At 30.0% G+C, this 13,590-nt stretch overlaps 1 protein-coding gene across 1 annotated transcript in view; it reads right to left on the bottom strand.

Annotated features, from left to right (window-relative positions):
* LOC129960065 (alpha-L-iduronidase-like) overlaps window positions 1-7,207 on the bottom strand; it is an 89,871-nt gene extending 82,664 nt beyond the window's left edge. The window contains exon 1 of the mRNA XM_056073128.1: window positions 7,116-7,207. The gene's annotated coding sequence lies outside the window, so the exon portion shown is untranslated. The remainder of the gene's footprint in view (window positions 1-7,115) is intronic.
* Between the last annotated feature and the right edge of the window lie 6,383 nt (window positions 7,208-13,590).

The following is a 13,590-nucleotide window of genomic DNA, read 5'->3' as shown; positions in this document are numbered from 1 at the left end:
ATATTTTAAAAAACCTAATATAACAGTACTATCAGTTTAAGAATAAATGAGCTTTTGAAGATAAACAACACCGTATTAAGGGGAAAAAAGTCAAAAAATAAATATCAGTATAAATAATTTGTCAACTAAAACAAAAAATAATAATAATAAAAAAGAAACTTTTGATGTCAAAAGTGAAAATAGATGCCATCATATGTTCATCTCACCTTTTTAAAGCTATTGCTCATTAATGCAATGATTTCTATTAAGTCCACACATTGTACTTCATTTTGCTTAAATTTTGCTAGGCACTTGTCCAAGATAATAATAATAATAATAAAACTGCTCATTTAAGTTCTTCAAGGCCAAATATCTTCGGTATGGAAATATGGTAGAGAGGTGATGACAGCTCTCGTCATCTGACCACAGTTAGAAATTACGGAATTCGTCCAAAATAGTTCTAGAGTTTCTCCAAAACGGTAAGTTAATATAACTAAATTAGACCAAACAAACCAAGATACAGAAAAGCAATTCATCAAAATCACATTTTGTATTTAAAAATTCTTAAACTAGGGTATGAGGTATAATTTAGTTCCCTTCCCAAGATGCAGAACAAATAATGGCAAAATAAAATTTATAAAGTATTCAATTGAAGCATTTATATTTGTGTGTGTTCTTCATGTAAAATTTGAAAGAATGTTACTCTTTCTAAAAAAAGGAGCGATTTACTTAAAGAAACAGTGTTTTATAAAATAAAATACAAATGGAAACAAAAAGTGAATTAATAAAAAAAAAGAGAGAGATTGTGATTATGTATCTGAATTAATTCAGGAGAAATAATTAAATAATTGAATAATAAAGAAGAAGGATTAGAAACTTACATATAAAAGTGCCAAAAAAGCACTTTCTTCTGATTAAATTTAAATATAGATTTCTCTTATTGTTCTTAATATTCCTTATTATGAAATTTAGTTTTCTTTTAGAAAGTAAATCGTGATAAGCTTATGAATAATCATAGAAGCTTAAGGTTTTGAATTTCAATTATTTTTTAATGAAAAATCCTAGAAGAAATTTGTCTTCATATATTTATTAAATAAAATTACCAGCTTGTTAAAACCTCCCTAGATAATTAATCATAGAATTACTTTCTCAAAGACGCGTTATTTAAATAGTGAGTTCATGTTAAACAAACGAGTTTTTAAATACTAGTTGTAACATTTTATATATATATATATATATTTCTAAATTAGAGTAGAAGTGTAATAAATGTCAAAATATGTAAAAAAATAAAACAATTTTTTTAAATGTATACGAAGTATATTTTAAGAGAAAGAATTGTAGTTGTCAAAAACTTCTACATTAATAATTTGATAAGTGTTTACAGGGAAATGTTGAATGGAGAGGGGTAAGGGCTGTGACGTCCCCCTCGATATTCAACAATACTCGAAGAGAAATTGAATTTGATGTTTTATTCTTCACAGATCTCAGTTTGATTGTTTTAGATTAATGTTTTACTCTTATAGATCACAGTTGAAAAACAAAAGGCATGGCAATTTTGTTTTTGAAGACGGTGCTTTTACAAAATATAAACTGAAAATTTGTTGAAATAATTTAGGTATCGAAAAAGTTGTACTCTCTGCGAAACCAGCAAAACTATGTTTGCTGTACGGAAAAAAACGCCGATGCTGTTTCATCTGAACTCGCCCAAATCAGTTTTTAATAGTAGATTAAAAAATACGTTATTTTTATATAGATGAGCAAAACTCATATTTTTGTTTTAAATATCTATCGATTTTCTGGTGTTGGCACATATTAAATTACATAACCAATGCAATTAGAAGGCAAAGGAGGAGAATGTTAAAGATAAATAATTAAATAAAATTCCATAGATTATTTCTTAATCTTAATGAAGAAACAAATAGCAAATGAAAATATATCAGCTAAGGATCTTTTGGAGCATATCATAAATAATGTTCAGTAAACAAGTACTTTTTTTATTGCCTTTAAACTGTACAATTTTTTGATTTGTACATGACAAATTGATACATTAAAATAATAAAAATAGGAAAGTTTTTGGTTATTAAATTTCAGATCGATAGTAAAAGAAATAACCAGGCTATACTGATTAAATGCAAAGTACCAACAAAATTAATCCTTGAATTAAGACAAAACCCAGCAGAATATTCTGGAATACAGTCTTGGAAGGTGCCCTAATGGGTAATGTTCAGGTACTTTTCATTTCCTGTAAGTTAAAGAATTCCATTCGCAGTGACATTTAGCTAATTGGAACACTTAGGAACAATTAAATCAACTACCTCCGCAATTTAGTTTTTTCCCCCATTAGTTCCTTGAATTTTCTATTAAAATAATATCGAAATATCGCCTATTGTTCAAATGCATTTTGGTTATTTGAATCTATAAACTAAGACTTGTATTCATTTTTGAATTGTTTTTATTATTTAAATATAATTATACATCGAGTTTTCAATTATTTTAATAGAATATAATTTTTGATTTCTTAATTCACTCGAAAGTTCGCAGGAAGCTTTATAAGCATTTAATGAGAAAAATCTTCAGCGATTGGAAATCCAGTTTCTTCCAAATTTCAAAGCTATTTTTCACCCACATCTTAAAATTTTCAATCCATAAAATCCAATTTTAGCTGTACTGTATTAAAGAAAATATTAAGAATTCCATCATGCAATTTCATCATGCATGTCGAAGCATTATGCTTAACAATACACACCTAAAATTTTTTTATTTCCTTTGTGTACTGAATGCATCTAGATAAAATGGATATATAAACGTATCATTAAAATATTTTTTAAACTCTTAATTTTATCTATTTATTTATTTGCTTTTTCCATGTCCATCAAAGAGAAATAATTATACAACTGAATCAGTAAAATCCATGATTATTTTCAGTAAAAAAATAATCTTTTCATGTTGAAGTAAAAATGCTTCTGAATTCTGTAAGCTAGTCAGAATGGTTTCCCCAAAACATTCCCACATATTCTATAATAAAGATGTTATTCCCCTCCTCATTGCATAAAATGTGTGGACCTTTTGACCACGAGTGCTCAGATTTTTATATTCATAGCCTAGCACTTAAGAATTTTGTGCTTCGTAATGTCGTAAACTAAGTCGAATATGTATTTTGGAGGCCTTTTCTTCGACCGACACGAAAACTATTTTGGGACATTGTAATTTTCAACCGCAGTCAAATGGTGAGGACCAAACCTCAACCGGAACGCCCTATCCAACGATTCTCACCTCACCAGCAGGAGAACTTTTGACTCGTGACATCAGATTTAACATATTTCTGAATATGTTAAATCTGATGTCACGATCTGATGTCTGCGGATAAGTATTCAGTTACGAATCTAGAATTCTATGGTCCAAAAACAAAGCCCTCCAGACGGCCGTTATAAACAGTATCACAGAAAGACAACTTGAGGTTGGATGTTAGATGGCAGGATTATTCAAGTTTCTCATATGACAACTACCTCACATGAAATTGTCACTTTACTTTGAAAATAAATTATTCGGGGGTTTCCATTGCCTATTATTCATTTAAGAATAAAAAAATAAACTTTTAAAATAATAATAAGCTCCTCTTAGCTTGTAAAAGCGAAGTAAACATTTACATCTTTTCACGCAGAAATTCTTATATCTTTACTAGGTGGATATTTGCTGGATTTGGGCTTTGAAACTGAACTCTCTGTCCCAAGACATAGCCACCGTGCCACAGCAGGGGATAACATAAACTTAAAACAACTTTCTTTGATGGCATGTGCATTAAATTTTCTCATGTGACCGTTATTTTACGTGAAATGATTTCGTTGTTTTACAGTCACATCATCCTGAAATTTCCATGAACTACTATTCATTTCTAAATAAAAATAAAATTTGTAGAATAATAATAAAATCCTCTATGCGTGAAAAAGTGATGCCAGCATTTATCGTCTTCCTCTCTTGGGAATTCTTTTCCAGTAATCTACTTCACCTGTTCCGAGAATCTTTCTCTTTGATAGCTTTTATCCATTAGGGAAACACGAAAAGAAGACATTTAACGGAGAACTCAATTGCGAAGGATCATGTGCCTTCTAAGTATTTACAGCGACGCGAAAATCGACTCACAAAAGAATCAGCTGCAATTAGAAATTCATCGCTAATTTATCACGCCTCCATTATTTTCCACCCGAAGTCATCTCCAGTTCCCTCTCCCATTTCCATAAGCTCACCTATTACTAGAGCTCTGTCGCCAACCGAAAAGATTCCTGAAATTAAACCTAGTGAAGCACATGTTTAAATGGAGGCCCATTAATTGCCCTCCAATAAGCTTCCGCTTCATCACCGCTAAGAAGCGAATATTCCTTGTTCCACATTTCGCAGCCACCATCAATTTTCGGTTTCATTCTTTCGCTCGCTCCTTTTCTCTTTTATTCCACTAGAGATAATGATCTCTGATGCTACTCTGCTAAAAGCGCTCGGAGATTCCACCGCTAATACTGATTGAATACACTCTGGCTCGCTATAATTCCATTATCGACGGCGAAAGAAAGACGCTCTTTCAACTCCTTTGCGGAAAATTCGCGAGGTACGGGTTTCACCCTTTCCTTTCTGACCGATGATTGCTCAAGGATTCTATTCAAATGCTAGACTTTTAGACAGTTCAATAGTAATTTAATAATTAACTCGCGATGATTACCAAGCAAATTTCGAAGGATTTTGTATCTAGTCAACAGATATTTATAGCATTACTTTTTGAAAGGATTATAATGACAGTTTAAAGGGAATCGATAAGGTTAAATTCTAAAAGACTACAGAGTGATATTTGTGTTTACAAAGATTCATGGTTATTGAGTTATGAAGGGATTCATCTAAATGTAATTGGTCATCAGTTTCGTAAAAGGAATATGGTTTTATTAAAAAAAATTCATTTTATCCCACATATTTTGATATTTAATGCATTAAAACCTTTCTGATCGATCATTGCTCCGGAATTTTATTCAAATATTAGACTTTTAGATAGTCAGAAGTAATTTATTAATTAATATACGATGATTAACAGATATTTTCAAAGGATTTTGTATTACGTCAACAGATACTTATAGCATTACTTCCTGAAAGGAATTATAATGACAGTTTAAAGGGAATCGATAAGGGTAGGTTCTAAAAGACTAGATAATGTTATTTGTGTTTCCAAAGATTCATGTTCTTTGAGTTATGCAAGGATTGAACTTAAATGCAATTGGGCATCAACTTTGTAAAAGGAACATGGATTAATTTATTTTTGATAATCTTATTTTATATTGCATGTTTTAATATTTGATATATTAAAAGTTATCTAACTTTTTTTGCTGAATGATTTTACTCAAATAAGATAGATTTTACTCATTTAGATAGTCAACAGTAGTTTAGTAATTAGTACAAAGTTAATACTAGATAAATTTCGGGGGATTTGGTATCTAATCAACATATACTTATTTAAAACACTTGAAACTATATAAAGGCAGTTAAAAAGAATCTTGCTAAAGCGCCATAAAGTGAATGTTTCCAACGGTTCACGATCATTTACTTATGCAGTGGTTCACCATAAGCGTAATTGGACATCAAGCTTATAAAAACAATATGATTGGTTTAGTTAAGAAGTCTACTTTAATACTATAAGGCTTTCATGCTTTAATATACTATAAATTAAAATCTTTCCATCCTGTGTTTACTCAAGTATTCTATTTAAGTTTCTTAATCAGTGTTACTTAAACTGATAGGCAAATATGCGGTTTCGTATCTAATTTCTGAACATAACATAAAATAATACCAATTTCGCATAAAAATTCATCTAGAAAGTCATACTCATGGGAATTGGAAGAAGCATGTTATTTCTGATGACACCAAGAGCGAAAGAGTAACAATGACTAAAGGAAAATACCCCTTCATCATGAATCCTTGACTCGGAGGGTTGGCTAGTATGCCAGTTCAAATGAGATAAGAATCACTAATTCATCTAAAATTTCTTCTAATTTTATGCATTAATACAAAAATTAATTATAAATAAAAAATAAGGACAACTGGTTTGAACAAATATGGAAAAGTTATTCTATATTTTGGGAGCAATTCAAATAATTAAACCAATGCTTTCAACTTAATCAAGCATTTTCTTTGGTTCATTGTGTTATTATTTATTATGCTTTTCCTTTTTATAAAGCATATTGCAATAAAGCAATGAAATAGATTTCTTTCTAAGTAATGGTATCGTTTATACAATGAAGTTTTAGAGCAGTTCTGCAGAAAAGTTGGTGGTTTCTGACAACAGTTGTTTCAGGATGGGATTCATTGTAACAAAACTGTTTAACGATGCTATTTTTTCGTGATAACTTGATGTCAGTGACAAATATAATATCCAATCATCTGCAAAACAATTAAAATCACCATCTTCAGAAATACTGCGTTTTTCAGAAAATAATTCTTGGGATTATTTCTTCACGTTTCCAAATTCACTTTCAAATCAATGAAATTCTTTTTCTTTTTATTGCAGTTTTCTGAATGGTTCATAAGTTACGAGCCTAGAAAATTTTGAGTATTCAGAATATATTACAAAAAGTTTTATTATTTTTCTTAATAGTTTGTTTAAAATTACTTAAAATATATATATAAGCGAGATACTGAAACCACCTCTTTTGAAGGTTACCTAAATTAAATATTTTATTTCATTTTATCGTAATATCTGTAACTTAAAAACTTATTTTCGTATATTAAAATTACTTTAAAAAACCTGTTTATCGAATTTTGAAAGGAAAAAAGGAGGGCCCTTACCGGGCATAGTCCGGCCCTGTTTGTATGCTTTTGGTATGAGAAAATAAGAATAAAAAGAAACGAAGAATTCCGAGATTTAAACTTAAAAAGGCAATCACATTGGCTATTAGAGTGACTTAATTTTATTTAATGAAACATCAAATTCAGTACATCATTAATCAGAAATCAGAAGTAAAAATTTATTTTGAAACAGAAGAATATATTTATCTTACTGTTGCATGACAATAACCTAAAAATAGCAAACTGTAGCATAAACATACAAAATGGAGAGTTTTGGGAGAAGTAAATTAATAAAAGGTTCTTAAGTTCAAACTTACTGATTAATTTTTTGGCGATATGCTCCTTTACGCAAGTTCGATGTTTGCGAAATATGAATCTACTTCTACGAATATCGAAAAATCAGTATTTTTGCTCTTTCGGAATAAGAGAGGTTACACCGCAGCAGGCCACTCATCGTATATCACTGGAAAGGATCTCAACTGAGGTTCCTGATATAAACGAAGCTTTGAACAGCAAGTGTGCTGCGTCTTTGTTTACTGATTGGAAAACCGCTCTTCCGCTGCGTAATTATGGCACACAAACTACGGGAGATTCTTCCCTTTTCAAGTGGACTCCGTTCTGCTTCCAATCGAATAAGATCTTTTAAGGGGGAACTGTAGAACCGGGAGGCTTATCTGTCTAGTGGCCTGACAATGGTTTCCCTTTATTCAAACAATATTGCTATTGTTAATCTCTAATTGAATTTATTCTTGAGGCGTTAGCAATTTTGACATTTTGGCCGGAAATGAATGGTATGAGACTACGTATCTGAGATGTGTACGTAAAAATATTTGAAATGGCAAACAGTTATTAGTCTTCAGCGATTTTGATATTTCAACAGACTTTAATACTTTGTAACTAAAATTCTACGCAAATCTCTTAATGAGAAAATCAGAGTTTGAAGGCTATAAATCTCTTTAGAGTTACACTAGAGAAAAACACTTTTCACTCCTAAGTCATTAACTTCGGAATTTTTTTGTTTGTTGAAATAATTTAAGTACATTTGCTAGTTTAGTTTTAATTGTAAAATTTCTCATCCTCTTTTAATCCATCTCATCTTATTTTCTATCTGTTAATAAACATAAATTTTCTATCGGCTATTTAACATTATTTGCAATTATGCTAACCACATTAATACCCTTGATTTAATAAAAGAGAATATAACTTTTGACTTTTACATCAAGGACATGATGATAGACATTTTGGTTCAGCATTAGTCAATATATTAAGCAAAATATAGTGGTTCACTCACTATAATATAATACCTAAATATTAATAATTAACTATTTAAAGAATGACTAAATGTTAACTAAATATTCATAAATAATTTCTGCATAAACTCTTGAATAGAGTTGCATTTTAACCAATAAAATTTTTAAGAAAATACCAGTATTAGCGTGCTTTTATATAACAAAAAATCGTGATTAATTGCAGTAGAAATCTAAAAAGTAAATGAAAATTTTTTTTTTCTGAGCAGATTGTTGAAGATCCGATAGACAACGATAAACTTTTTGGCATAATTTATGAAATGAAGCAACCCTTTTAGCGTAAAACTTATATGCCTGAGGATGACTTTGCCAAGTATCGCTAATTTAAACAAATGTATTTTAGAAGTAAAAAAATAATAATGAAAAAAAAATATTGAGAATAATTTTCCTTGTTTTGCATCGGAATTTGAAACAGTTCTGGGTTTAGCAGCTCAGTAAACATAACTCTAAGGCGGCGTATGCTATCACTCATCAAAGATTTAGTATTCACATTACTCATTTGAACGAAGAAACTCATTTGAACGATTACTCATTTGAGAACACCTGATTAAACGCAAACTATTGGAACGGGGGAGATAGAGAAGTGGCAGATGAATATAATCCATCTACCACAAACGCTTAAAAATAATCTTTTAATTTCATAGGTCTTCAAAAAAAAAAAAAAAATGTGTCTTTTTTTTTTTTCCATAAAGGCATTCCTTTTTATAAAGTAGTAGTTCATTTGTATTCCCAAAATATGTGATTGCAGTTAGTGGTTTTATCTTTCAGTTCAATCTCAAGTTCTTTAAAAAATCACAAATTTGTATTACGTATGAACTTAGCAATGTACACGAACAATATGCTTACTAACAAAAATCAACAAGAATAAAATGAATATGGATTTGTCTTACATTTGCACAATAGAAAATGCAATAAAAAAAAACCATAAATTCTTTACCTTACGAATTACTTTAATTTCCCCATTCTAAAGCAAAAACATTAAAACCAGCATTTAAGTTTTCTTTGTGATTCAAATAACACCTGTATCTCTATAAAGTTTGGAAAAATTGCTCTCTAAATGTTCTTAGAAGATATGTGTTTATTTCAATCATATTAATATCCCACTTTCAAGTAGCAGACAGGCTCGTTTGACATGCAATTTTGAGCCCGGGTCAAAAGAGGAGGATGACAACAGAGCTGACAGCTCCTCTTCAAGTCTTTACACAAGGCAATAGGGAGACATTTGGCCCGCGGCATCAGATTAGGCGTGTCCCAGGTCCGCTTACACGGTGGAATTTTAGAAAAAGTTGGATTCGAACCTGGAGTCCTCCGGCCTCAAAGTTGGGATATTAGCATCAGGTCACTACAGTAATTAGACTTTGGACGGTCACTCTCAATTCTAAATTTCGAAACCTATCGTAAAATTGCCCTTGAGTAGATTCAAAACTGAACGTCAATAAAATTAAGTAAATTTGAATCATTCTCTTGGTCTTAAGTAGTTATTTCATTCTCAATTGTTCCTTTCACGAAGGTAGCATGGTACTTAGCGTAATTTCTGTTTTCTCCCCACAATATTCACAAAATGTGTAGATGATTCATGATTGTCACTGTAACTTTATTTTTAGAGTAACCGCGCATTATTGTAAAACGCCTTTTTAAAATGGGCAGGAAGGAAAGATGGTACTGATTCTAGAGCTTCGTATCCCGAATTCGCTCTATCAAAAACTAAATTCATATTTTTTAACTGGCTATTTTCTTAACATGGCAAAATAAGTATTATAACATTTTGTGAGGGGCCTATAGCTTATCCTAATCTGCCATTTCAACTCAAAAAATTCAATTTCAGTTTTTTTAATATATAACGTTAAAATTTTATCTTTATTTTTTAAATAGTCAAGCGTCCATATAACAAATATTTGGTTATTCCAGCTACTTCTTGCTTTGCATCTTTAATCAAATACCCTAACACAGACAACAGTATACTAACAGAAATTAAAAAAAGCTCACTGAGAACAGAAAAAAATAACTCATTGAAACTGATTCTTTGACATGCGTACAGAAAACTATCATGATGAGTACTGTTTCATATTCTTTTAAATTTATTTTTGTACGTTTGCGGGAATGCGCCTGTTTGCCTGTTAAATAGCTTTTGAATGTTCCATCAACATGTTTATAACAGTTGAAAAGATTTCTGTCAGGCAGCTTCTTGTCATTTGTTATAAAATTCACAAACCTAAATTGTTTATTTGGTTTGAAACAAAATTCTTTATGACTGCAGATATCATACTTTTTATATTATAATGCTTATGGCAAATACTTAAAATATAAGAATGTATCAGTTTTTCGTTAAAAATGGGGTATTTTGGATTCGAGAATACGAATTAAGTATAAAATATAATTCAATATCAACAAAGAAAAATCAGTTCTGACTTGTACTATCAATACAAGGAAATAAAAATTTATAAATTGAGCTCTAACTTAAGTTTTTTAAAAAAAGAGGATAATAATAAATCAATTTAGGAATAATCAGTCAAAAGGGGAAATGCAATTTTCTTTTTTATGTGCTGGACAAAAATGATTTCAATTACAAACTAATTATTATTAGATAAAACCTTTCTTTTTACCACCAGTTTGTTCTCCGTGACTGGTTTTACTTAATTTTTATGAAGTTAAAAATTAAGCAACCGAATAATGAGGGTTATTATCTAAATTTTTTGTTTAATGCTCTCCATTAATTTTTTAAAAAATTTATCAGAAATAAGTTTTTGTTAATAGTAAAATTAAGGAAGGCAACCTCAACTAATATAGAATTATCGGAATTTGCTTGCTTCTTAGAAATACAGATGAAATCTTATTTAAGTAAAATTGATCTAATTGCAACTAAAAAATTAAAATAAAATAAACTACGTTGCATAATACTATGTAAAACTCTCAATAATCACAAATAGTAGAAGACAGATAGAAAAATTAATTAAATATGGATTATTTATATTGAAGTAGAGCTCCATACTCTGAAGTCTTTTTTTTCTAAACTTGCATCGATAATTCAAAATATATCACTTTCCAAAAAAAAAAAAAAAAAAAAAAGAAGGAAGCAACTAGAATTATTAGAAAATGTGCTTAATATATTAAGTCTCCGTATAAAAGTACAACGAGAAATTCTATCTTTTTATGTAAAGAAAAATCGAATATTATAAACATATTTTATCAACTTTTATTTTCATTCCTTGACAAAACCTAACTGCAGCAACTTTTACAACAACTTTTGATCAGTGAATATATTTAGAATTAAACATAAAGAGGGCAGATAATTGATACTATCCATCTAGAAATAAAGAACAAAGATTTCTAAGAAAAAAAATATAGAACAAAATTTATATGGAATGTCAATTAACATTATCGAGTTATCACAAGAACTGTTGCTTTCGGTATTAACTGGGATGGTTGTGAAAATCTCGGGAGAGATATGACTATTTCAGACCCCCGCTAATTATTATTATCTATGGCAATTACTGTTATCCGTGAGTTTTCAGTTCTGTTAAATAACTGCTCTTTCTGAAAATTTTCGCAATTCAACAATCGCCAAATTTATTTGGCGTCCATTTCGAGCAAAGATTCAGATAAATGTTTCTCTTCTGTAAAAAAAAAAAAAAAAAGTAAAATTCAAACTTCTTTTGATTGCCAAGTCATTTTTTCTCTTACTTTCTTTAATTGACTAGTTAAAACCCCCAATTAAATAAATAAATTAGTTAATTAAAAACCCCGGCATCATTTGGCTTCTATACACATTAAAAATACTTTTATAGACGTGAAAAAGAATAATAACAAAGCAGATATGGCCACTTTTACGTAAAAAGAGGGTCGAAGTTTACTATAAACATCTACAGAAATAAAAACCTCAAATCTGCTATGTTTAATGTATCCTCAAACCATAATAATGGAAAAAAGGATTTTAAATGATCACTAACATTTCCAACAGAGTGCTGATATTCTGAAGATTGCCATCGACGAAACATTACACCGGAAACAAGACGACAACACGGAAGTTCCACACGGACAAAATAAATAAAACGGAAAACTGGTCATACATCACATGATACTAATATGTCAACAACTGACTGGACTGTAATGTTTAGGATTTTCAAATTACTTTCATGCGATAATAATGTTCAGAGCGAGATAGGATCGTTTTGCTAAGTATATGTTATCTGATGTAAAATGTATGTTAAAAGGATACTCATCGATTGTGTGGGAACTGGTTGAATCAGATGTGGTAAAAATTAGGTACAGATTATTTGGACATAGACCGATTGGGAGGAAATCGGGTTAAAACTTAACTTTTGGAATAAGTTTCTAAACTTAAAAAAGAAAAATTATTCCTATGGTGTGTAAAACATACAATTTATTTGTCGAATAAGATGTCTAGTGTAGAGTAGCGAGAAAAACTGGTGTCTGGACTGGAATACGATTTTTACTCCATTTCTCGTCATCAGTGGTTTAGCTAGGCACCTAAAGCATATCCCATTTTTCATTCTTCATAATATTTTTCATTACAAGGTGACACAAGTACGTTAATGTTTTGTTTTCATAGCGACCACCTAAGACTACTTCTTGGAAGCATCCTTTCTCCCCATCTTCAGGCCAAAAGAATAAGATTCTAATCTCACTTGATTTACCAAGATGAGTCAAGGATTCGAGATAAAGGGAAGTATGACTTACGCAGTTGGTCAAAGGGAGCACTTTAAGTTGCTTCGACATATAGGATTATATTGCCTTCCTGGGGAAACTGAGCGATATTTATACGAAATTGAGAGAAAATTTTTAAAAATATCTTACAAAAGATCAGCTACGGCAGCGAGCAACTAAAGCGCGCATTGGGCTATTAGTTTTTGAATAATACTACTTTGAGCACAGCAAAAAGAAAGAATCCGTTAAATTTTTCTTCCAATTCTAGTTCCTCACCTATGTCTTAAATCACTGGGGCATCTGGGGCATTAATAATCAAAAAAGTTCTTTCTAGGCATTTTTATCTTTCGGTGGTATTATGAATTTTGATACATACATTAAAGAAATAAATCACTACGTTGCTCTTTTCTTTGATCCGCCATTGAAATACCCTAATATAATTATAAGTCTGATATTTTCTGTTATTTTCATATTTATATTATTTTTGTTTGTTTATTCATATGAAAATGTTACCGGACAACGAATATTATAAATATAAGAAATATAAGGAATGAAAATATGTACATGTTTAATCTTCATTTGCACAATAAAATAGACCTTTTACATTTATATGAAATTTTCTTCATTTACGTGAAGCATAAGTTACAGTGTATCAGTGGCTTAGAATAACAAGAAAAGCGTGAAATTTTATCTTTGGTTTTTAAAAATTATTTTAAAAAGTATCATAAATAATATATTAATGTATAATATATATAATTTAATATTAAATTTGCTCATAAAATTCGAAATTATCAAAAACGTTAAATTTAGATCAACTTAT

This window comes from Argiope bruennichi, chromosome X2, assembly GCF_947563725.1.
Source record: "Argiope bruennichi chromosome X2, qqArgBrue1.1, whole genome shotgun sequence".
Taxonomy (NCBI): Eukaryota; Metazoa; Arthropoda; class Arachnida; order Araneae; family Araneidae; genus Argiope; species Argiope bruennichi.
This window is presented reverse-complemented; position numbering and strand designations above follow the sequence as displayed.